Genomic DNA, 24610 nt, shown 5'->3' with positions numbered 1-24610 from the left:
TCTCATGGCCCCTTCCCAGCACGGAGGCCTTATGTCATAGAACACTTTCAGCTTTCTGAAGAACAGGATGACCCTGTGAATAACATGGTCGTCATTGGCATGATCCTGATGTTGCTTGGGAAAAACTGTTTTGTCTTGGGTTACTTGTTCTGCAAAAACCAGATGTGGTTAATGTGCTTAAAAGCGGTCCTACACAAAGGGTCGCTGCTCTCTCTGGTCTCCCTGTGTGGAGAATGGCAGAGCAGTCGCCGGGTCGTCCGGCCGCCCGGCTAATAAAGACACCCTAAATTTTAATTTGGTCTGGGCTCCAGTGGTCATTCACTCGCATCCGCTCCACAACATCACCAACACTAGATACTGTCAATTTTTAAAAATTGTAGCACTCCGGATAGATATGAGTTAATATCTCATTGTGGTTTAAATTTGTATTTCTCTGATGACTAATCATTTTAGCCATTTTGTATGCTTATTGGTTGTGTGCCTGAAACTGACCATTGTCTCACTAATAGAAAAAGGCTGGTCAACCTTGAAGCTCTGAAAGGTCAGAGCCAGCCACTCCCTATCTAAATGAGACAATGGTAACTGAGGCAACTTCCCCATCTTGTAATCATGTAAATCCTTTCTGAAATGATAATCCACTTATTACCTGCCTAAGGACTATGGGTGTATCCCAAACCTGCTTAAGGGTAATGGGTGTATCCTATCCTATCTAATAATAGAGTAACATGTAAATTACCATCACTCCGCTACGTCCACGACTGGGCGGTGGGAGGCTGGGGGGCGGGACTCGGGGTGGCCTATCCGGCCATTGAGAGGCACAGATCCGCTGCCACTGAGGGGTGCTACCCTGCTGTTGAGAGGCGCAGGGGGCGGGACTCCCGCCCCCTGCGCCTCTCAACGGCCAGATATGCCCCCTGTGCCTCTCAACAGCAGGGTAGCCCCCCTCAGCGGCCGCGGACCATCAAAAGCGTGGGAGCTGGGTGCCTATCTACTCCGGCACCAGGCCTTTCAGAAGCCTCCGCCGACAGGCACCCAGCTCCACCTCAAAAAGCAAAAGCGTGTAGGGGACCCTACCCGTGCATGATTCAATCATGCACTGGGCCTCTAGTAGTCTCAATAAAAGGCATAGCAAGGCCAGAGCCTAGCAGTAATTCTCCCACTAGAGTTGGACTACTGCCTGGCCTCTCATATCGCCAAATTAATTTTCTTCTAGTCTCTTTTAATTTGCGTGCAGCCCTTCTCCAGAGCCCAAACCCTGAACCGGAACCCTGAACCACATGAGATGTGAAAGGGTCTCCCACAGTTGTGTCTTTTGTAAAGTACATGTTTCAACCTTTTATTGTTTTTATTGGAACTTTGTCTTTTTATTAGTTTTAAAAAGTTCTTTAAATATTCTATATACTAGAGGCCCGGTGCACGAAATTCATGCACAGAGGGGAGTTGTCCCTCAGCCCAGCCTGTACCCTCTCCAATCTGGGACATCCCTCTCACAATCCAGGATTTCTGGCTCCCAACTGCTTGCCTGCCTGCCTTCCTGTTTGCCCCTAACCGCTTTTACCTGCCAGCCTGATCACCCCCTAACCACTCCCCTGCCAGCCTGTTTGCCCTCAACTTCCCTCCTCTGCTGGCCTGGTCACTCCTAACTGCCCTCTCCTTCAGGGTTGATCACCTCCAACTGCCCTTCCTTGCAGGCTGGTCCCTCTCAACTGCCCTCCCTTGCAGGCCGGGTGCCTCCCAACTGCCCTCTCCTGCTGGCCATCTTGTGGTGGCCATCTTGTGTCCACATGGGGGCAGGATCTTTGACCACATGGGGGCAGCTATATTGTGTGTTGCAGTGATGGTCAATCTGCATATTACTCTTTTATTAGATAGGACAGAGGCCTGGTACAGGGGTGGGGGCCAGCTGGTTTGCCCTGAAGGGCGTCCCGGATCAGGTGGGGGTTCCATTGGGGTGTGGGGCGGCCTGAGCGAAGGGCCTGTGGTGGTTTGCAGGCAGGCCACGCCCCCTGGCAACGTAAGCGGAGGCCCTGGTATCTGGAATTTATTTTCCTTCTACAATTGAAACTTTGTAGCCTGGAGCGGAGCCAAACCTGGGCTCCCTCCGAGGCCTGTAGCCATTTGTGTTGGGGTTATAATTGAAACTTTGTTGCCTTAAGTGGGTGGGCCCGGCCAGGGTGTGCGGAAAGCTTTGCTTCCCCTGTTGCTGGCGGTAACCCTGGCCTGCTCTCTCAAGCTCCATTCTGCCGCCATTTGTTTGAATTTGTTTACCTTCTATAATTGAAACTTTGTAGCTTGAGTGGAGGCTTAGGCCTGGCAAAGGCAGGTGGAAAGCTTGGCTTCCTCTGTTACCTATGAAACCTTGCTCTCTGAAGCTGTAGCCATCTTGGTTTGGGTTAATTTGCATACTCGCTCTGACTGGATGGTGGGCGTGGCTTGTGGGCGTGGCTTGTGGGTGAGTCGGAGGTATGGTCAATTTGCATATTTGTCTATTATTAGATAGGATAAGACTCTGTATTGCAAATAAAATCTGGTCTGTGGATTTCCTAATCACATATACAGTAATTTATCTGAGGTCACACAGATAGTCTTCAATTTAAAAAGTTCTTAATTTTAATAAAGTCCAGTAGTATGTTTCTTTGTTCTTTCACTTTTATGATTAGTACTTTTTGTGTTAACTTTAAGAATCACAGCCAACCTCAAGGTCATGAAAATAGTTTCCCATCTTATCTAGAGTTTAATTTATTTTTAGTTTCCACTAAGAAGCTAAAGGTCTATGATCCACTTCAAACTAACTTTTGTATATGATTTGATGTAAAAGTCAAAGGTTTTTCTTTTTCTCATGTTTCTATTTGCTTAGCACTATTCATTCAAAAGACTATCTTTTCTACTCACTGAATAGAAGTGGTATCTTTTAGTAAATCAAATGACCATATATGTATGTGCCTATTTCTGATGTCTCTGTTCTGTTGTTCTATTTGTCTAGCTTTGCACCAACACCAAGATTTTTAACTACTATAATATTACATCTTTATAGTAAGTAAAAATCTAGTAGAAGAAGACTTTCAGATTTGTTCTTTTTCAAGACTGTTTTGGCCATTTATGTCCTTTATATTCTCTCATATACAGTTTAGAATCATGCCTGCCAATTCACACACACACACACACACACACACACACACGCTACCAGGATTTTGATTAGAGCTACTTTGAATTAAAAAATCAATTTGAGGCTAAATGACAACTTATTTATGTGAAATCTTCCAACCATTAACATATATCTCTCCATTTATACTCCATTCAGATTTTCCTTAATTTCTCCAATGTTATTTTTAATAATGTAGAGATTTCACATATATTTCATTAGATTTATCCCTAGGTATTTGATGCTTTGATGCTTTTATAAATGCTGTTGTTTCAAAACTGTTAGCAGTGACTATATAGAAATACAATTGATTTTTATACATCGACCTTGTATTCTGCAGTATTGCTAACATCACTCATTATTTATAATGGTCTATAGGTTCTTTTGGATTCTTCATGAAATAATCATATTGTCTAAGAATAAAAAGTTTTATTTCTTCCTGCTAGTCCACATGCCTTCTTTTTTTTTTCTCTTGCATTATTGCCCTGGCTAGTTCCTCCAGTACAATGGCGCATAGAGGTGTTGACAGTGAACATCCTTGTCTTCTCAGTCTGGGGTGGGGAGCGGAGGGAGGAAGAGGGTCTTCAGTATTTTCCACTGAGTGAGTGCAGTGATGGCTGTTCCTCTGTGACCCTCTCAGTGAAGGCCAGACACTCAGTGAAAGAGGAAATGCAAATTATTTTCACCAACACAACCAGCTGATAACAGGGCCTTCATCCTGGCCAGGGCTCTGGGTGAAATGTAAGAAATAACAACCACATGCCTGTACTCCTATAAGGTCTGGGTTGAGTTTAAACTACCTACATGGTGTAGAAAGCCCCTTGAATAGAAACCACCTTAGCAGTCGATCACTGGGACAGTTAGCATAATTACATGCTAAGCCTATTCGGAGGGACACATCCTGGTCCATGGGGCACAAGATTTCTGTAGATAAAGGCCCACTGAGGAAGTACTGACAACCTTAAACAACAAAGCATCAGAGAAAAATATCCAACATGAACAATAGTTTTTAGACAGAAAGAAACAAAATATTTAGATCTTAAAGAACTACAGATAATACAATCTGATAAGACACCTAAAAGTAAGCATGTTATAAATAATATAAAGTTGATTAAATCCACTCAATATGTACAACTGGGAGAGAAAAAGGGAGAACAACACTAAAATTTTCATCTTAACACAGCAGTGAGTCAATAAGCACTTTTTTCACTCCTGAAATTGAGTTAGATAATTAATTGTCGTTTAAGTCTCACAGCTCCAGCATTCCCCAGCATCATGCCCGGGTGGCCTCGCTATTTAATCACGGACCGTCCTCTGAGGAGGCTGTCATCCAGGAAGGGAACTGCAGTTCTATCCCTGGGAAACCATCTTCTCTCACTGGCCCATTTTTAAAAGAACCAATGCATGCATCCTAAAAACATGACTATATTCCATTTAAATGGATTTCTAGAGATTATATTCAAATCCATACTGAGCATTAAAAGCACTCACTAACATGGAAATATTTCAACAACATAATGTTGCATACAAAAAGCAGATGGCATAGCAGTATGTATAATATAAACCTGCCTATGTAAAGTTAGCTTTCTGTGGATCCAGAAAGCCATATGGTAGGACTCAGACAGAGGGCTGGAAGACTGTTCACCAAAACGTTCATAGTTGGTGTTAGGATTTCCAGAGATTTTTTTGCTCTCATTTTTATATCTTTTCAGTTTACTTGAACTCTTATAAACAGAAAAAAATAAACTAAAAAATTAAATAAAGGCCTAAGTTAAAATTTGTTTTTAACTATTATATTTGGAGTTGTGAGTGCCTTTTTGTTTAAAAAGAGTAACTGGTAAGCGGTCAGAATTACTGCTGAGGCATTTTATGTTTAATGAGAGGGTGTAAACCATTGGTGGAAGTTGGGAACAATAGCTTTACAGCTTCAAAGACCTAAAATCTCCATAGCTTAAGCCTCTATTTCTGTTTGGCTCTTGGAAAGAGAAGCTGCATAGTTGATGGAGGCATAGAGAGAAAAACAGGAACACAGGGGCCACCATAACCCTGAGGTGTGGTGGGGTCTCATCTCCAAGTTCACCCAAAACACAGTTAACACAGTTCTCTACAACCGAGATCCTTAGCAACATTTTGAGTAAGTAGCTGTTCAGCCTTTGTTTGAATAGAACGAGAAATTTATCATCCCACAAGCAGATCCATTTGATTTTCGGATGGCACAGGTTGTTTAGCTGATCATCCTCTATGTAATCTGATTTCTGCTTCCTGTGCCTACGACCTTCCGCCCCGGAACTGGAAAAAAGCCCTACCTCTCTTTCACAGGAGAGTCCTGCAAACATGTGGAGGAGACACACCTCAGGATTCAGCCCTCCACCTTCTTTCCTAAACAAGGTCTCATTCTCCAAGGCAAATATTTACAACCTGGTCATAAACCCTCTGCACATAATCCAGTTTATTATTTGTCTGTACAGCACAAAATAAAGCAATACTATCATCTCTCTTTTTTCCTAAGCCCATTGTTTCTAATTCAGACTAAAATCACATTAGCTGGAGAGTGGGTCAAGTCTTCTTACATCTCTGATTACTTACACTGATCTTGTCACTTTAAAAAAATCTTATTGATAAGTGATAGTACTCAGTCTTATCTCTTCTACAGTTATGCAGATGGTGCTTTTAACTCTAATGATAGCCTTTAATTTATATCTATTAAATATTTTATATTAGAACCAGACATGATTCTTTTGAATACTGTGCTGAGTCTGTCATCTGATGTTTTCTATATTTCCCATTTTTGTAACATCTTTAAATTCGCTACATATGCCCTATCTTCATCCAAATCACTGATGAAATGTTGAATGGAACAAAGCAATGGATGGATTTATAAACCATTAACCAATTATTTCATTCTTTTTTATCCTTCAACCCATTAGGGATCTACTTATATTTATTGTCCATGTGGATTTATCTACTTACCATCTTGCCTGGTGCCTAGGAGGCTGACTGCATGGACAGTCTCCCTGGCCTCTGTTCTGTGGGTAAGTTTGGCCAATAAGTGACACCAGCTGAAATTCCAAGATGAAGAGTGAGGTGAAGTAATGCCTCTTCACCAGGTTGCTATAGCTTGGCTTTGTTCTTCTATTAAATACATCTCCTATCAGAGCTCTATACATGAGCTTTCTCTACCATCTGGTCACAATTCCTTCCCTTCACCTTTCAGACACCAGGTGATAACAATTCTCCACTGTTTCTAATCTTTAGGCACTGCACCATCCTTTGTGGTTTCCCTAAAATATACCCCATCTCTACAAATAGTCCTTTTTTTGTAAATCCTCACTGGAGGACATGTGGACATGTTTAGAGAGAGGCAGAGAGGGAGAGAGAGAGAGAGAGAGAGAGAGAGAGAGAGAGAGAGAGAGAGAGAGAGAGAAACATTGATCCTTTGCCTTCTGTACGTGCCCTGACTGGGGATAGAACCTTCAACCTAGGTATGTGCCCTGATGTGGAATCGAACCAGCAACAGGTCTATGCTTAACCAACTAAGCCACTCCAGTCCCTTTATTAAATGCTCTTCAGTTAATTTGTTTGAATATTTCATTTCTTCTGGGATTATGACTGATCACTACCAACTGCAATATCATTCAGACCATAGTTCTTGATATTTTTAATATTTTAATGAAAACACCATGAAATGCATTGGGGGAGAATCAAGATATATAATATTTAAATTATTCCCTTTATTGACCATTCTGTTGACTCATATATACAAGAAAATAGGGTAATCCTGCATCACTTTTTTGTTATTAATGCTAGCTTCCAATAGTCACCTCCTCTCAGTCTCTAAGAATATTTTCTTCCTGAAATTTTTCTCAAGACTAACAAGAAGTTTATTACTATATGATTTGAAATACTTAGTCTCTTGCCTAAACTAGAAAAGCTTTGAGAATATATTGAAGGAACATTGCTAGATTTACTGACTATATATATAAAAGGCTAAGTGTCTGTCTGACTGGTAGCTATGACGTTCACTGACCACAAGGGGGCAGACACTCAATGCAGGAACTGCCATGAGGCACACTGGCCATTTAAAAATAAATGGCACCATGGACCTGGCACCAACAAATCAACCCTCAGCTTCCCCCAAGTGGGACACAGGCCCTGCCACCACCCCAGAGTGACACCCCACCAAATCAAAGCCAACACTGCCAAGACCCCATGGCACAAAATGCAGCCCACAGACCATCCCAGCCTGGAAATGGTCGCTGTGGGTGCCGGGTAATGATGTCACATAGCAATGCCCAGCTCCTCTCCCTAGTGACAAGCCTCCTTGGAGTTTCTTCAGCCTAGGAACACGGCTTGCTTTATAGCCAGGTGCAAACATTTTGTACTTTAACCAAATGTTTGTGAAGTGTTTTCACATGCCTCATCTCATTTGATCCTCACAGAAGTCCTGAAGTAGGTAGAGAGGAGACTCGGTAGAATCCTATTTTCTTTTCATTAGCCGGAAAATGGAGATTTAGAAAGTTTAGAAACTTGACCCAACTGAAAAGAAGTAAGAAATGGTAGAACTTGAAAATGACTTCAGGTTTTCTCACTACTCAGAATATAGTCAAATATTTTACCCTTTGTTCTCCTTGCATGATCTACAATAATAAAGTGCTTCATGTTGATATTTACTTCTGTGTCGCTGACAATTACCTGAAAGAGAAGTTAGGGTGCTTCACTGGGCTGGAAAAAGTTTAGCTACATCAGAAAGCAGGTCTAATTAAGCAAGCTTATTCTATATACTATATAATAAAGAGATAATATGCAAATGGCCGTCACGCCTTAACAGCACAGACACTCAACACTGGGGAGAGAGGAATGGGAACCAGCCAGGCACAAATGAACTCGCAAGAGAGGAATAGGGACCAGCCAGGCTGCAGCCTGGGACAGGGACAAGCCACCCGCCCCACAGTCCTGGGCACCAGCGCCTATGGCTACAGCCCAGGCAAAGCCACCTGCCCACAGTCCCCTGTAGCTGCAGCTGGCCCAGGCCAAGCTGGCCCAGGTCCTGGGTGCCTGCGACCAGCTGGAGGAATGAATCCTGGGTTCCAGGTGCAGGGTGAGGCAGAGGCGGTTAGGGGTGATCAGGCCAGCAGGGGAGCAGTTAGGGGCAATCAGGCAGGCAGGCAGAGGTGGTTAGGGGCAATCAGGCAGGCAGGCAGGAGGGTGTTTAGGAGCCAGTGGTCCCAGATTTCGAGAGGCAGTTGGACATCCCCCAAGGCGTCCCAGATTGGATAGGGTGCAGGCCAGGCTGAGGGGACCGCCCCCATGCACAAATTTCGTGAACCAGGCCTCTAGTATGTATGTATGTATGTATGTGTGTGTGTGTGTATATATACATACACACACACACACACACACACACACACACACATATGGCTAAGTTGACTCACACATGCACAATACATATAAAGCTCTCACTGGTGCCAATCGCACGCATGTGTTTTGATCTGTCATTGTCGATCATGAATTTGGTTGGCACTTTTATTATAGAGAAAGGGCAAATAGCGATATTAAAATATTTCTTCTAATTAATTTCCTTCCAATGTGCACGAATCCTTGCACTGGCTCACTAGTAGTATCATATATGTGTATCAGAGAAAACTAATAAGATACAAAGAAATATAAAACAAATAAAAATCACCCACATTTTTATAACTCAGAGACAATAATATATATTTCCTATATTTTATTTGCATTTTGTATAACTTATCATTCTATAGGTAGTTTTACACCTTAATTTTTTTAAAATTCATATTATATGCTTTTAGTAACACAGAAAGCCTTTGATAATCATTGATTCAGGGATGCCTAGTTGTTGCGAGTCTCCATGCCACAGCCTGGACACAGCATCTGCTTGGAGACAGTATATCTAAATCACGATCTTAAGAAGGAGGTAGAACTCTTTGGAGAAGTACTTCTCAAACCTTAAGACGTACATGACACATCTGGGGTGCTGTGAAAGTGAAAGTTCTGATTGAGTAGGTCTGGGGTGGGACCTGAGAGTCCAAAGTTCTAACATGCTCCTGAGTGGTATGAATGGTGCTGGTGTGCAGATCACACTTTGAAAAGTAAAAATTGTTAGCTGGACAATAACAAAATTTACATGCCCATTAAAGTTTAAGAAGCAAAGATCTAGAGTATCGGTTCTCAACCTTGCCTAACATTTGAACCACCTTATAAATACCTGAAAAAGAACACCTCGAGATCCCTGTATTTTTTGTTTGTTTGTTTGGTTTGTTTTTTTTTTTATATAAATCTTTATTGTTCATATTATTACAGGTGTTCCTCTTCCCCCTCCCATAGCTCCCCTCCACCTGATTCCCCACCCCACCCCACCCCATACCCTTACCCCCCCCCCCCGCCACTGTCTTCATCCATAGGTCTAAGATTTTTGTCCAATCTCTTCCTGCACCCCTCAAACCCCCTTCCCCCTGAGAATTGTCTGTCACCTCCCTTTCTATATCCCTGATTCTATTATATTCACCAGTCCATTCTGTTCTTCAGATTTTTTTATTCAATTGATTTTTAGATTCACTTGTTGGTAGGTAAGTATTTGATGTCTTTTTATTGTTCATAATTTTTACCTTTATCTTTTTTTTCTTCTTCCTCCTCTTAAAGAATACTCTTCAGCATTTCATGTAATCCTGGTTTGGTGGTGATGAACTCCTTTAGTTTTTCTTGTCTGTGAAGCTCTTCGTCTGACCTTCAATTCTGAATGATAGCTTTGCTGGGTAGAGTAATCTTGGTTATCGGTTCTTGCTGTTCATCACTTTGAATATTTCTTGCCACTCCCGTCTGGCCTGCATAGTTTCTGTTGAGAAATCAGCTGACAGTCATATGGGTACTCCCTTGTAGGTAACTAACTGTTTTTCTCTTGCTGCTTTCAAGATTCTCTCTTTGTCTTTTGCCCTTGGCATTTTAATTATGATGTGTCTTGGTGTGGTCCTCTTTGGATTCCTCTTGTTTGGGGTTCTGTGTGCTTCCTGGACTTGTAAGTCTATTTCTTTCACCAGGTGGGGGAAGTTTTCTGTCATTATTTCTTCAAATAGGTTTTCAGTATCTTGCTCTCTCTCTTCTTCTGGCACCCCAAAAATTCGGATGTTGGTACACTTAAAGCCATCCCAGAGGCTCCTTACGCTATCCTCACACTTTTGGATTCTTCTTACTTTCCGCCTCTCTGGTTGGGTGTTTTTTGCTTCCTCATGTTCCAGTTCTTTGGTTTGACTCTTGGGGTACGGTGATCTACAGTTGAGTTTCTGTATATTCTTTATTTCAGACAGTGTATGCATAATTTCTGACTGGTCCTTTTCCATTTTTTTGGTATTCTCATTAAGGTCCTTGAAGGTCTCTTCAAGTTTATCAGTGGTTTTTAGAAGATTCTTGAGTAACCTTATAAATGTGGTTCTGAACACTGTGTCGTCCGTTAGTTTACTTTCCTCCATCTCTTCTATTCGTGACCTGCTTCAGTGTCTCCACATTTTGGCTGCCTCCCTGTGTTGATGGAGTGGCTTTGTGTGGTCAGTGACCTATAGGGGCCGGTAGCTCAGCTTCCCCAATCTCCCTAGGTGGTCGCTCTTGGTACCCCCTTGTGGGCTGAATGCAAAGTCTTGGGTGTTGTTAAGCCTTGATTGCTGTTGGTACACTGGGAGGATTTGACCTCCAGGCCAATTGTCTGTGAGGATCAGCTGTGTCTACACCGGGAGACAGTCTTATTCAACTAGACTTGCAAAATTGTAAAAGCCTCTGTGCTCAGCTTGGATGGGGCGGAGTTTCAGGGTGGAGCCTACAGCCTTGGCTTCCCATCAGCCCCACCCTATGAGGTTCCTGGATCTCAGTGTCCCTCAGTGTCCCTCTGTACTCCCTGTAAGCACCTCTGAGAGAAAGGCGCCCTGGAGTTTCACCCGCTGCCAAACAGTCTAGTCTCTCCCCCAATGAATCTGGATTCCCAGATTCTCACCCGGAACTGGGTTTCAGTGCAGTCGGAACTGGGGCTCAGCGCAGTCCGGAGCTTTTGTCTCCTTCCCGCTAAGGCAATTCAGCGGCACAGTCAACAGTCCGTCCTCTGCGCGCATTCACGTGCGCGCCTCTGGAGCTCTGCCTTTCGCTGCTCCCCTGACTATCCGCCTTACAGCCCAGATTCCCCCAGTATGAGCCTGGGTCCCCAGGGTCTCGCCCAGAACTGGGGTTCAGCACAGTCCGGAGCTTTTGTCTCCTTCCCACTAGAGAACGCCAGCCAGGCACTCAGCCGCCCCGTCCTCTCCGGCTCCATCCTCCCCACACACGCGCGCACCCATGTCTCCGCCCATGTCTCTGTACCTCAGGCTTTATGGCTCCTCTGATTTTCCTTGTGGTTTTCTCTTTCCTTCTAGTTGTGGGCGTTTCAGTCAGCCAGCTTTCCTGTGGTTCTGGATGATGTTCGTTTTGACTTTTAGTTGTATTTTTGAAATTGTTGTGCAAGGCTGCAGTTTAGGTGTTTACCTATGCCGCCATCTTGGTTTCCTCGAGATCCCTGTTTTTTAAAAGCTTATGAGATAATTCTGCTGCACAATGAATGTTAACTATTTCTTTAGATCTAAATGCATAACATGATGGCAAATGCAACATTATAAATAGTTCACATAGCATTTGTTTTTTATTTCAATTAGAAATTTAAAAAAACAACAGTAATAGCCACACACACACACACACACACACACACACACACACAACCTGGCCATTGTGTAGGAAGCCTGGTGCCACAGCTGAGAACCACACATTAAGATTCTGATTTGGAGGCCACAGGGATTTGAATGAAATTGAGCCACCTGAACCAAAATTGGTTTGGAAATCTCATCAGCATGATTTATCCTGTATGATTTCCATTGCTTCAGTGTAAGTTCTTCAATAATCAACTTGGGCAAGTTTTAGAGGTGACATACATCCCAACTAGGATTGCCTGAGTATTCAGTCCCAACCAACTCCCAGAGGCAATCACTCAGAAAAAAATTGTGCACACAATCTTCAGAGGCATAGGAATTGAGAAAGTAATCATCAATTTTTCTTAACATTAGCTCCATTATTTCAGAGCAGGACAGGTCACTTTGCATCCAATGTAAGCAATCAAAAGCTGAAAAGTGTAGGTGCTTACAGAGCTCTGATGTTAAAAATACCATCAATGACTTCAATTATGTCTTTTCTTCCACCATCTGGACAAGACAGTAAATTGGATGAGGACTGCTGCTGTCTTCATTTCATAGAGCAACAGAAAATTCACTGAAGCTTATTAAAGTACAATTTTCTTTGTTATGACAACAAGATGGCACAAGGCCCATGAAGAGGAAGTTTGGTGACTTAGCCATAGATCTCTGGGTCTACTTGCACTGCCTTATGCACGACTACCTCACACCATGGTGAAGGTACATGAGCGGCCCAAGGAGGAACTCTCTGCTGGGTTTCGTCTCTATGTGTTATACATCCCTCTGTTTGAGGAGCAGGGATGGGAAAGGTCTGGCTCCTTGTAAAATCCAAACATCATGACACAGAAAAGATAGAGAATGACTAAGAATCTAGAGCCGGTATTTAGACCCAGGTCTATTGCCTGTCTTGGGAATGTCAATATTTCTCAATGACCCTCAGGTTCCTCATCTGTAACATAAGCTAATTAGATAAAATTGCCTAGGCCCTCTTTGGACCTAGCATGATATGAGTTCTAAAAATAATGATAATAGTAGCTAACATTTATTTGGTACCTACTATGTGCCAGAAACTATTCTAAATATTGTATGTGTTGTTGACTCATTTAGCTATTTTTTAGTAGATGTTATTTTATCCCAATTTTATAAATGAGCAAAGAGATTCAAGAGACAGGATTGAACCCAATAACCCAACCTCAGAACTTGAGCTCATCATCACTGCACTCAAACCCCTCATGCTGATATTTACATTTATCATTTTCTGAACATAATATGGAAATGTGAGAAATGTTCCATTTACAATCATAAAAGATTCGCTAACCATAACTATTAGCATAAGCAAAATTGAGCAATAAAAGAGGCATAATTCAGCAAGGTCATCAGTAAAATTTCTCAATAAATTGCTCTTGTTTTCTTAACTCCATACTGGTACAGCTTTTCTACTCAGGTACTCCTATTCCAGCTGCTGACTTCACTGAGATTCTTCGTTGACCTCCCCTCCCATTGTTTTCCTTTTCAATCAGCAGCCTTCTTTCTTCACTCTCTTTCCATTACAGATCTCAGGTTCTGTCACATCAACTATTATTTATCAACTCCTTTGCTCCATTGTCGTTCCATTGACTTGCCCAGAAAATATCCCAACCCTTAGCAAATCCACATGCCCAGTCCTTGGAATGGATAACAGGTTGCCGGGAATCACAGTCTCCCAGATGGGCTCCACTTGAAAATCACAAGCTCCTACTTAATCGGAGCCTTTAGTGCCACAGGTAATACTTCTGCCTTTCCCTCCTCAAGCTTCTCCATTCACTGCAGGGACTGTTTCATACCTTCTTCACTTCTCACAATCCCAATCCTGCCATTTGGCCTTTGTTTGCAGCAGATTTTCTCTTCTCATTCACAGAGAAAATAGAATCCCTTGGTTTCAGAATTAAACCTGCAATTCTGCCTGCATCCACACCCACCCTTTTTCCTTCCCTCCCACTCAGGAGAAAATTAATATCTTCCCCTATCTAATATTAATCCTCTGCTCTGCCCTGAATTTTGTCCTCCCACTTTCTCAAGGTCTTGAATATTTCAAGTAACTTCTCTCCCTTTATCTTCAATCTCTCACTCTCTAGTGGCTCCTTCCCATCACAATTGAATATGCTCAGTGCTCCCACCTCAAGAAGAAAAATAAGTTATTTCTCCACCCCTCCTCAATTTCCCTAGTTATCCCTCTCACCTGCTGATAGTAACCAACATCTTCAAATACTTATTTTCCCTTGGTGTCTCCGCCTTCCTTTCCCTACCCATTTCTACTCATTGCAAAATGGCTTCCATTCTCCTTTACTTTTTAAAAAATTTATTTATTGATTAAGATATTTCTCAGCAGTCATGGTAACATTAGAGACCACTTCATCCTCTCTGAAATGCCCCCCACCCCCAAATGGGTTTCTATGTCACCACCTTCTTACTTCCTTGGTTATTCTTTTTCAGTCTCTTTTCAGCTTTTTCTTTCTCTTTATCTTGTAAATGTTAAAGGTTATAACACTGTTGCTCAGAATTATGGTCTCCTTATATTCTTCCTGGAACATCCCATCTACTCCCCATGGCCTCAACTGTCATGTTTATGCTGATGATTCAAAAATATGTATTTGCAACTTATAATTTTCTCCTAAGCTTCCATGTCACACATCCACTACCTGGGTAAGTCCACACATGCTAGCAATTGTCCAAAGTGAACTAAATTCATTCTCTCCCACCTGAAACCTACTGTTCTTTTGTGTTCCCTAATGGTAATGCCAGTGTCTTAGCAAGGTATTTGGTAGTCATCATCTCTCCACATCTAGTCAGTCTTCATATGCTAATGAATCTATGCCCAGATTTACTTTCTCCATTGTCACTGCCATTCCCCTTTTCCAGGTTACCATTTTCACTAACTTGGACAACTTAAATAGCCTCCTAACTTGCCCCCATGCTTCAAAGTCTTCTGACCTTATGACCATCTCCAGGTTGCCCCTAGCAGCATACTTGCAGGGGAAAGGAAGAAGCTCAGTATCCTTACTCCTTTGATTGGGAGACTTTTGAGTGTGATTTAGATCTATCTATTCATGACCCTGGTCTTGAATAGTGTGACCAGAAGAAAGCCTTCCTGGAAAGCCTGGATCATTTGGGGAGCTTATGAAAACACTCAAGGCTGGGGGTAAAGCCATCCTTAGCAATCACCTGACCAATACCTACATTTTCAGCTGGTAAAATTAGAAGTGAGGTGGCTTGCTCAAGGCCACAATGCCAGTGAGAAGCCCCTACCATATTCCATTCTGTCTCCCTAAGGCCATCTCAGACCTTTGGAGCAGTCATTTCAGATGGAGAGAAATGACTGCTCTTCAGCCCTCATGGGATAGTAATCATCTTCCTCTCTCTCTCTTTCATTTAATCAAGCATAGATCATCCCAGAGGGAAGGAAGCAAGAGTGACAGTTCCTTCTCTTCCTACACAGGCCTATATTTAACCTAATGTGTTTGTCTAAGTGGCTAGATTCCATGGAGATGGATGCCATAGAAATAAAGAGACCAAACAATGCAGGCGATGGCACAAGCATGTAAAGGAAGCTAAAGAGAGGAGAGACAGAGAGAAAGGAAGAGCAAGAAATAGAAAGCAAAAGTTAGAGAACAAGAGATCAAACATGTGAGAACCTTGAGGGTGAAGCATTAGAGCAGACAGTCCATGAAGCAGGCTGGGTCTTTAGTAACCATCTTCCCTCCCAGCTGCCTGAGCAGCCCACCACAGCCCCAGTCATTCCTCCGGGGAAAATGGCAATCTGCCTCACAGCATCTTCCTAGCCCTCAAACAGTTCATCAGAGGAATGAGCAATCTCACAGGAGAGGTGGACCTGCGATATATTCCGAACTGGCACAATATGTAGTATTAATTAGGGGAATGTCAAAGTAAGAATTAGGATTTTATTTTCAAACATGAAATATAAGCACCTGAACCAAAGAAGCGAAGAAGTACAGTTAGCAGTTGAGATTATTTTATTCTCAAATGGCCCAAGTTTCAAAATATAAATGTAAGGTTTGTGTTTAGCACATTTGTACACATAAAAGCAAAACCTACTAACTCCATATCACAGAAGCAGCTATCTATACCTATACAGTTTACTTAGTCTACTGAAAGTCAAAAAACAAAATCCAAAAATTCTTGTTCAGCTTTTTCCTACAAAATTTGACAGAAATTAAGGATTTGACTATCCTTATAGTCTTAATGTATAAAATCTGTCTGAAGTCAAATATATCAATTTTTTGCTGCTTCCTCATTCAAAGGTGAATAATTATAGGAATGGGAGGAGTGTGAGGATAGAGGGAAAATATTTTACGCAGCAAGAGAAGTTCAGTTCTGAAATCAAGTAAACCTGTCCTAAGTAAAAAGGCCTTTTGAGTCAGTGTAGTAGATGAGCAGCCAATAAAAATTTCACATATGGGAAGGCTCATTGTGACATACCTAGTTGTAATTCAGATTAAAATCTTATGAAATCCTAATAATACGTATAAGTTTTCTAGTGTCTATTATATGTAGGTACTGTATTAAGTATTATAGATCGTGATTCTGCTTGATCCTCTCAACAAACCCTATTTTACTGACAAGGACTCAAAACTAAGTGAGGTTAAGTAACTTGTGCAGGTACATAGCATCAGGAAATAATGCAGCTGAAATTTTAGCTCCAGCAGCCTGACTCCAGAACTCTTAACCATTACAACACATATATAATGTTTTGCCCATAAAAGGGGTGCTGATCAACTTTATTGCCTGATAATCACAAAATATTCTATTTTTCCAAAGAAAATAAATATTTTTGAAATTCTAAAATTTAACTGTGGGATGGGAGAAGGAAAGACTGGGAAGATGGGGAGATCAGGCCAGCAGGGGGGTTAGTGAGGGACAACCAAACAACTGAGCAGCAGGCTTTGTGGGGCAACCAGGCCGGCAGGGGGGGGGGGGGGGGGGGGGGAAGGGAGGGGCAGTTGGGGATGATCAGGCTGGCAGGCAGAGGCAGTTAGGGGTGATCAGGCTCTTGGGGGGGGGGCAGTTAGGGGCGATCAGGCAGGCAGGCACGTGAGCGGTTAGGAGCCAGCGGTCCAGGATTGTGAGAGGAATGTCCGACTGCCGGTTTAGGCCCGCCCGGGATCGGGCCTAAACCGGCAGTCGGACATTCCCCAAGGGGTCCCGGATTGGAGAGGGTGCACGCTGGGCTGAGGAACCCTTCCCTCCCCCCGCCCATGCACGAATTTCATGCACCGGGCCTCTAGTATATATATAAAAGGCTAATATGCAAAGTGTCCCTACAGGAGTTCGACCAGGAGACCAGGAGTTCAATCGCTCGCTATGATGTGTGCTGACCACTAGGGGGCAGGGCGTAATGAAGGAAGGCCCCAGCCAGCAGCCGGAAGGCCCCAATCAGCCCTGATCACCAGCTAGGCCTAGGGACCCTACCTGTGGACAAATTTCATGCACCAGGCCTCTAGTAACTATATAAAGGACAATGAAGGCATTCTGCTAGATTTTGGTCTTTTTAACTCAATCCCACTAATTTATTTTTATAGTTGACAGTATTACAGATGTCCCCCATTTCTCCTCTTTACCCTCGTCCACCCAGCCCCTGCCCCTCTCCAGGCCTTCATTGCACTATTGTCTGTGTCCATAGGCTATTCATATATGCATATATGTTCTTCGGTTAATCTCCCCTCCCTTCTGAGATCTGTCAGTTTATTCCCTGCATCCATGTCTCTGGATCTATTTTGATCATCAGTTTATTTTGTTTATTGGATTCCACATATAAGTGAGATGCCACTAATTTATAAGAAAGTCTTCCACATCTCTCCTCTCCCTAGGAATAGAACCAAAGACTATAGATACTGGCATATTAATAAATACACAAACAGAAGTTCATATGTCAGCCATTGTCCATTCTCTAAACCAAATAGCCTTTCATTATGACAATTGGGAGGGGGTATGGACAATTATAGGATTAAAGTTTTCACAACTGAAGCTACACCCTTTCCATGGATGACAACTAATGTTGACTATATGTCAACAGAGCTTGAAGAGACCGTCCCCCATCACATCAGGGAGTTAGATCATAAGTCAAAACTGGCAGCTTGCCTTGGCTTTGCCTATGATGAAGTCTATTTGTTACATAGTGTTTTGATACCCTTGTCAAAAAATCTGTTTCCTTAAACAGGTAAGTAAAAAAATGTAAAGTAAATTATGATACTAGTTACTATTTATTGAACATGTATCATGTGCAGTATGCCATGTATTTCACAAATGTCTCCAAATCTCATAGGAGTCATGCAAGAAAAACAATATCATACCTACTTTCCAGATATGAAAACTGAAGTATTTAAAAAATTAACTGACTTACTCAAGACTAAAGAGCTAGCATCTGGAATGAACCTAAAACAGTAATATTATAGTGCAAAAAATTAAAATTTAAAAGCCATCAAGACTACATTATAAAATTTTCAAAAGCTTCCTAACATTTAAATCAAAAAAGGAGGGGATAATAGAAGAATATCATGTAAGGAAAAATATCCTGTAAGTAAATTACATCTAGAAAATTAATACTTTAGAAAATTAATTGTAAGGCTAAAAGCAAGATACCCATGAAAAACACACAAGGTGTCAAAACAAGCCAGAGGAAAATCGTTTGGGCAAAAAATGAAATAGGATCCCAAGTCAAATTTATAGAAAATATTCCTTTATTAACTTTTGGTCAAGAATATGTTTGTATATTTTCAGAAAACAACTCCGAGACCATGTGGATTCCAGCAACAGAGAGGAATCAACAGGACTACTCCAGCCATGAAGACAGAAGAGAAGCAGTCCAGAGATGGAAGACGCTGACATGGCCTTCCCATACTAGCAGTTAGCAGCTGTGCATCACTGCAGGTTGCCCAGGACCAAACCAGAGAGAGTTGGACCTGCATTACCACCATTTGTCCACCATCCAGAACTGAAATGTCAGTGCTGACATGTACACATAAGGAACTGTTGGACATTGAAATTGGGTCTCAAAAGAACTGTTGGCCCAGAAAGAAACTCACTACAGACTGATTCATTTGCCTGTCACTATAACCATTATTGCTTGTCTCATTTTTGGTTCTTAAAAGTGTATTTCTAATAGCACATGATCTCACTCATCTAGGGGAAATAATGAACAACATAGACTTATGAACAAGAACAGACCCAGATACAAGGAGGCATGGATCAGACTGTCGGGCCTCAGAGGGAGGGTAGAGGAGGGTGGGGGTAAAGGGGAGAGATCAACCAAAGGATTTGTGTGCAAGCATATGAGCCTAACCAGTGGTTAAGGACAACAGGGGGGTGGGGGCATGTGTGGGGAGGGGTGTGGGATGGGAATGGGGGGATGAGGACAAATATGTGATACCATAATCAATAAAGAAATTTTAAAAAAAGAAAAAAAGAAATATTCCTAAAATAAATAAAAAAAAAAAAATAAATAAAGAGCTAGCATCTGGGAGAGCAGGTCTTTAAAGCCAATTCAGGCTAATGCCAAAGTGCCAAAGTTCTCTTATTTCAACTGTAGAAGGAAAGAAGAGATGGAGAGAGAGAGGGGGAAAGAGAAAGGGAGGTAAGGAGAAAAACCTAAAAACTTTTTTTGAACTCATACAACTACAGGATTCCACTGCTGACATACTTTATGACAACAGTTGTAAAGACAAAAAATTATAATTTGTGAGTTTTCAGATAATCAAATTGTCTACATGGCATGCAAAACATTGATCAGACAGACATGCTCATAATAAATGGAAAGAAACACTGTAGGCAGATGTTTTCAAAAGGCAAATAAGGGTAAGCAGAGTTTGGAGCTATTAATTTTCATGATTGCTGTCTTTGTTATTTGCTTCATTGTCCTCCACTCTGCTTGGTCTAAAAATACAAAATAACATGAGAGAAAATTAGTTTTCGGGCCAGTTATTTTTTGAAAAGCCATTAGAAAAACAATGACAATAAAGCATAGAGTCTAGAAAGTTCCCTTCAGTCTTCACATTTGCCTCACAGTGTGTATATATGGCTCTTCCTTGACATGTCCCACTGACAAACTAGTCATGTCCCACTAATCATGAAATTCAAAAACTAAAAGATAAACTCTTGAAAAGGAGGCAATCCAGGAAAAAAACCAACTTGATTTTTTGTGTATTCCAGTGGTTTTCCTCTTATAAAATTATTTCTGCATGTTCCTTATTTTCAATGGGCAATATATAACTGTTAGGGAAATAGAGGTGAGCAGATTTGGTCAAGTGACTGTGATGAAGAGAAGGCTTTGCCATCTGTGATGAGTGCATTAGAATAGAATCGCTCTGGGAAAAGGTTATCTGTGTTGCCTGCCTTTATGAGGTGACATTTAAATAAAAGTACTGGTTCAGTTTTTATTGATCTCTGTACATTAAAAGGCATCTCAGTGAGGAGTGTGGTGTGAATAACGGAATCATGGGCTGTTTGTACAGATGGAGAACCTCATGAGCTCTGTGTGCAGATCCCAGGTGACTGCAAGTTATTTCAGGAAATTTGTATCCTGAGGCTCCTCGTCCCACTATCTATCTCACAAAAATTCAACACACACATGTTGAGACATTACCATAGTCTCCCAAAAATAAGTTTCTGAAACAGTTTCAGATATGCATACCTTGATTACCTACAGTCTGATCTTAATTAAGAGAATGGGTGCTGTGGTTGGGAATGGGAGTTAAAGAGGGAGAGGGAAAGAGGAAACTTACAACTTAGGGTGACTTTTTTGAAGTCTTAAGCCATCTAACATTCAAATGTAGGATTTCTTTTGCCTGGTGATGGTGTGGTCTTGGTTACCAATTTTCATTACATACTACCATGTTAGGACCACATGGGTCTCCAGAATGAAACTAGAATTCATTCGTTAACTGAAGGATATATCTGAGAAATTGTCACCTAGAACTGCTCAAACTCCAAAATGTTAAACACTCTGGGGAGAGTCTCCCACTCCCTGACCCTAATAAGTGCTATTTTCAGATTTGAAACCTGACCTTATTCACCTGAAACTGTTATCTCCCTCAAGATTTTCCTTCCTTACCCAGCCTGTACTCAGGCTTTCTTATCTCTGCTATGCTCTTCCTTTAACTGACAGCTCACCTGCACTAGGATGCTCTCTTTTGCTGTGACCTGCATGGTGGGTTCAGGAGGACCTGTAGGAAGGCTGACACACAATGAAGACACTACACAAGAAATAAGTTTTAAGCATGGGGGCCAGGTGGAACCTCTTTTTGGGAAGAGGAACCACCAGTCCTAGTCTTGCCTGTTTTTATTCAACTTAGAAACACAATTGCTCTTAGTAAAGCATGTAGTCAGAGCACATAGTAAGCAGATAGTATCAAAGGTCAGTAAATCTCAGTAAACATTTACTCAAAGGTTATCAGGTCAGGAAATCGCTTCAAAACCCCGCAATCTCAGCAAGAGCAATCTGTGCTGGCATCAGCACTGCTGACGCCCAAGGTCCATGGCCTTCCAAGTTCCTTGTTGCACTTTGATGCCAATGCTGCTATGCGGTGGTCTCTGGCACTGTTTGGCAACTTTTAAAATAAAAGTAGACTATTTGCAATGAGAATCACATTTAAAAAATAGTAAACTAATACATTTTAACTTTCTTCTTAAATATTATTGCCTTGTAGCCTTCTCCTCTCCGAGGCCAAATCTTGAGGTTTAAGTCCCAGGGAAAAACTGTAAGCTTAAAGAGCAGACCAGAGAGATTTTTCAAATTCCTTTAGTTTATTAAGAACTAAGCCTTGAGATCATTGAGTTGTCTCCCATAAGGACTTTGTCCCTTACTCCCATGCAGGCTGGACCCTGAGGCTTCCTGCCTTACGGAGAGATGGGGACATCAAGTAGGGGAATTAAAAGAGAAGCCTGGTCCAGCCCATCCCAGAGTATTGCAGGAAGAAGGGAGATACATAAAGGGAAATGGTGGGGTAGAGGTAGAGTCAGCCATGTATATTCCATTCACACTCTTCAGATTTCTGCCTAGAGAAAGGGAATGTTAGATACATTGAACAAAATTCTGAAAGCAAAGGATTTTGTCCTAATTCATGTCTGGACTTCTGGAAGACCTCATCTCACATACTATTCATGCCTACCTCACCCCGAATCTGGGTGAGGGGGGTGGGGGAGAGCACCCATAGTTGAGAGCCACTGCTTTAGACTCTCATCGAGCCAAGAGAAAGACTGGACAAGTCACGCCTGTTGCACACGTCACCCACAAGGGCTAGCAGTGTGAGCAGTAGCCAGGCAGACAAGGATATCACCATGGAGACAGAGAAACCAGAAGATGTGAGGACCACATATTCCAGTCACCAGAGATCATAATAAGCCACACAGCGGCCCATACCCCCGGATGCCACGTTTAAAGGAGAAGATGGTAACTAAGAAGGCTCAGCCTGACTAAACCTTAGACAGGGTCTTCCTGGCTCTTGGTCCTGACCTCCCTTTCCTTACAGCATTTACTTTAGAAAACTTGTCATTGTAAATTCTTCTTCTGGCTCTTTGAGATATATATAAACCTTTTAAAAAGCCTCTTGCCAGTTTTACAACCCAGAAATGTCTTTTTCAAAAATGTAAGCGCCATCTCTTTTTTTTTTTAAATTTCTTTATTGATTAAGGTGTCACATATTTGTCCTCATCCCCCTATTCCCATCCCACACCCCTCCCCACGGATGCTCCAACCCCCTGTTGAACTTAGCCATTGGATAGGCTCGTATGCATGCACACAAGTCCTTTGGTTGATCTCTCCCCCCTCCCCCCAACCTCCCCTATCCTCCCTCTGAGGCTCGATAGTCCGATCGATGCCTCCTTGTTTCTGGTTCTGTTCTTGTTCATCAGTCTATGTTGTTCATCATTTCCCCTAGATGAGCGAGATCATGTGTCCCTAGAGATATACTTATAAGAACTGAATGTGAGACGAGCAATAATAGTTATGCTGACAGGCAAATGAATCAGTCTGTAGTGAGTTTCTTTCTGGACCAACAGTTCTTTTGAGACCCAATTTCAATGTCCAGTAGTTCCTTATGTGTACATGTCAGCACTGACCCCTCAGCTCTGGATGGTGGACAAATGGTGGTAACGGAGGTCCGACTCCCTCTGGTTTGGTCTCGGCCGGACCCAGGGGCACGGCTTCACCAGGACTCAGGGGCACGTGGCCTCACCCAGACCCAGGGGGCGCGTGGCCTCACCTGGGCCCGGGACCCAGCCTCACCCGGATCCAGGGGCACACGGCCTCACCCGGACCCAGTGGCGCGTGGCCTCACCCGGACCCAGGGGCGCGTGGCCTCTCCCAGACCTATGTAAGCGCCATCTCTTTGAAATGTAAGCATCAAGGGAGGTAGCATCCCCACCTCCTGGTGTCTGTGAGCCTAACTTCATTCAGCAGGCGCTTGGCTCCAAGCTGTAAAACTACCACCACCCACAAAGACATGAGGAAGTTTACTTTTGGGGAGAGTAAATCCAATTAGCAAACACATAACCTGCCTATGTTCTCCCTCTCACTCTAGTGCTTTGAAATCCTCCCACTCTTTGTTTCGGTGGAATTGAGTTCAGATTTAATTCTGGCCTCTCTCTGGTATTGCAATAGCCCTAAATAAAGTTTTTCTCTCCAGTTTAACTTTGTCCAGTATAGTTTTGCTTTGACAGTGGAGAGAGAAATAGAAAAAAAAATCTCTACGATGCTAGTGTTATTGTTTTTTTTTTTACTAAAAATACTGAGCGTAGTCCAAAGGAACTATTAAACATTTATTAAACTAAGGTGACCATACTGAAGTAAAAGCATTTGTTTTGTTTTTGTTTCATTCACCTTTAACTGGGCAACAGCAAGTAACCTGTAAAGGTGTACAGAGCAGCTTTGCATGAAATTGTCAACATTTTCTCTGAGTATCTGGCCCTTAGATTCCCTTTTTACCATTTATCACATCCACCTTGATTCTCCGCATTCTTCCCCGTAACATCAGTGTCTACCTGAATATTGGAAGTTTTTAGAGGATAAGAACTGTGTCTTAGTATCTCTTCTCCCACCCTTATCTATCACACAAGTGGACATCAAGTAGACACTCAAATGATGAATCCACTCATCAAATGTATTAAGTGAATTCTAGCACCAATGTACTAAATGCTAAGACGAAAAAGAAATGTGAATCATGGTCCTGATTTTCAGGTACTTACAAATTAACTGAGAAGAAAAAGCACATGACATAAATTACTAAATTACGGCACCATTTGATTGAATTATTAAAAAAAATAAGATATTTTGGAAGTTCAGAATAACAAGTAAAATAAAAAGGGAAAATTTGGAACTTGAACTAGAACTTTTTAAAATTTTGTTTTAAAACAACCAAACTCACACAAAAGTAGAAGATACAACAAACTTTCTGGTAACCCACATACCCATCACTTAGCTTCAACAACTATCAATATGTTCCCCTATGCAGTGGTCGGCAAACTCATTAGTCAACAGAGCCAAATATCAACAGTACAATGACTGAAATTTCTTTTGAGAGCCAAATTTTTTAAACTTAAACTTCTTCTAACGCCACTTCTTCAAAATAGACTCACCCAGGCCGTGGTATTTTGTGGAAGAGCCACACTCAAGGGGCCAAAGAGCCGCATGTGGCTTGCGAGCTGCAGTTTGCCGACCACGGCCCTATTGTTTTCCGTATCCCCCTTGAAATGCACTTTGAAG

This window comes from Eptesicus fuscus, chromosome 10 (assembly GCF_027574615.1).
Source record: "Eptesicus fuscus isolate TK198812 chromosome 10, DD_ASM_mEF_20220401, whole genome shotgun sequence".
Lineage (NCBI taxonomy): Eukaryota > Metazoa > Chordata > Mammalia > Chiroptera > Vespertilionidae > Eptesicus > Eptesicus fuscus.
This window is presented reverse-complemented; position numbering follows the sequence as displayed.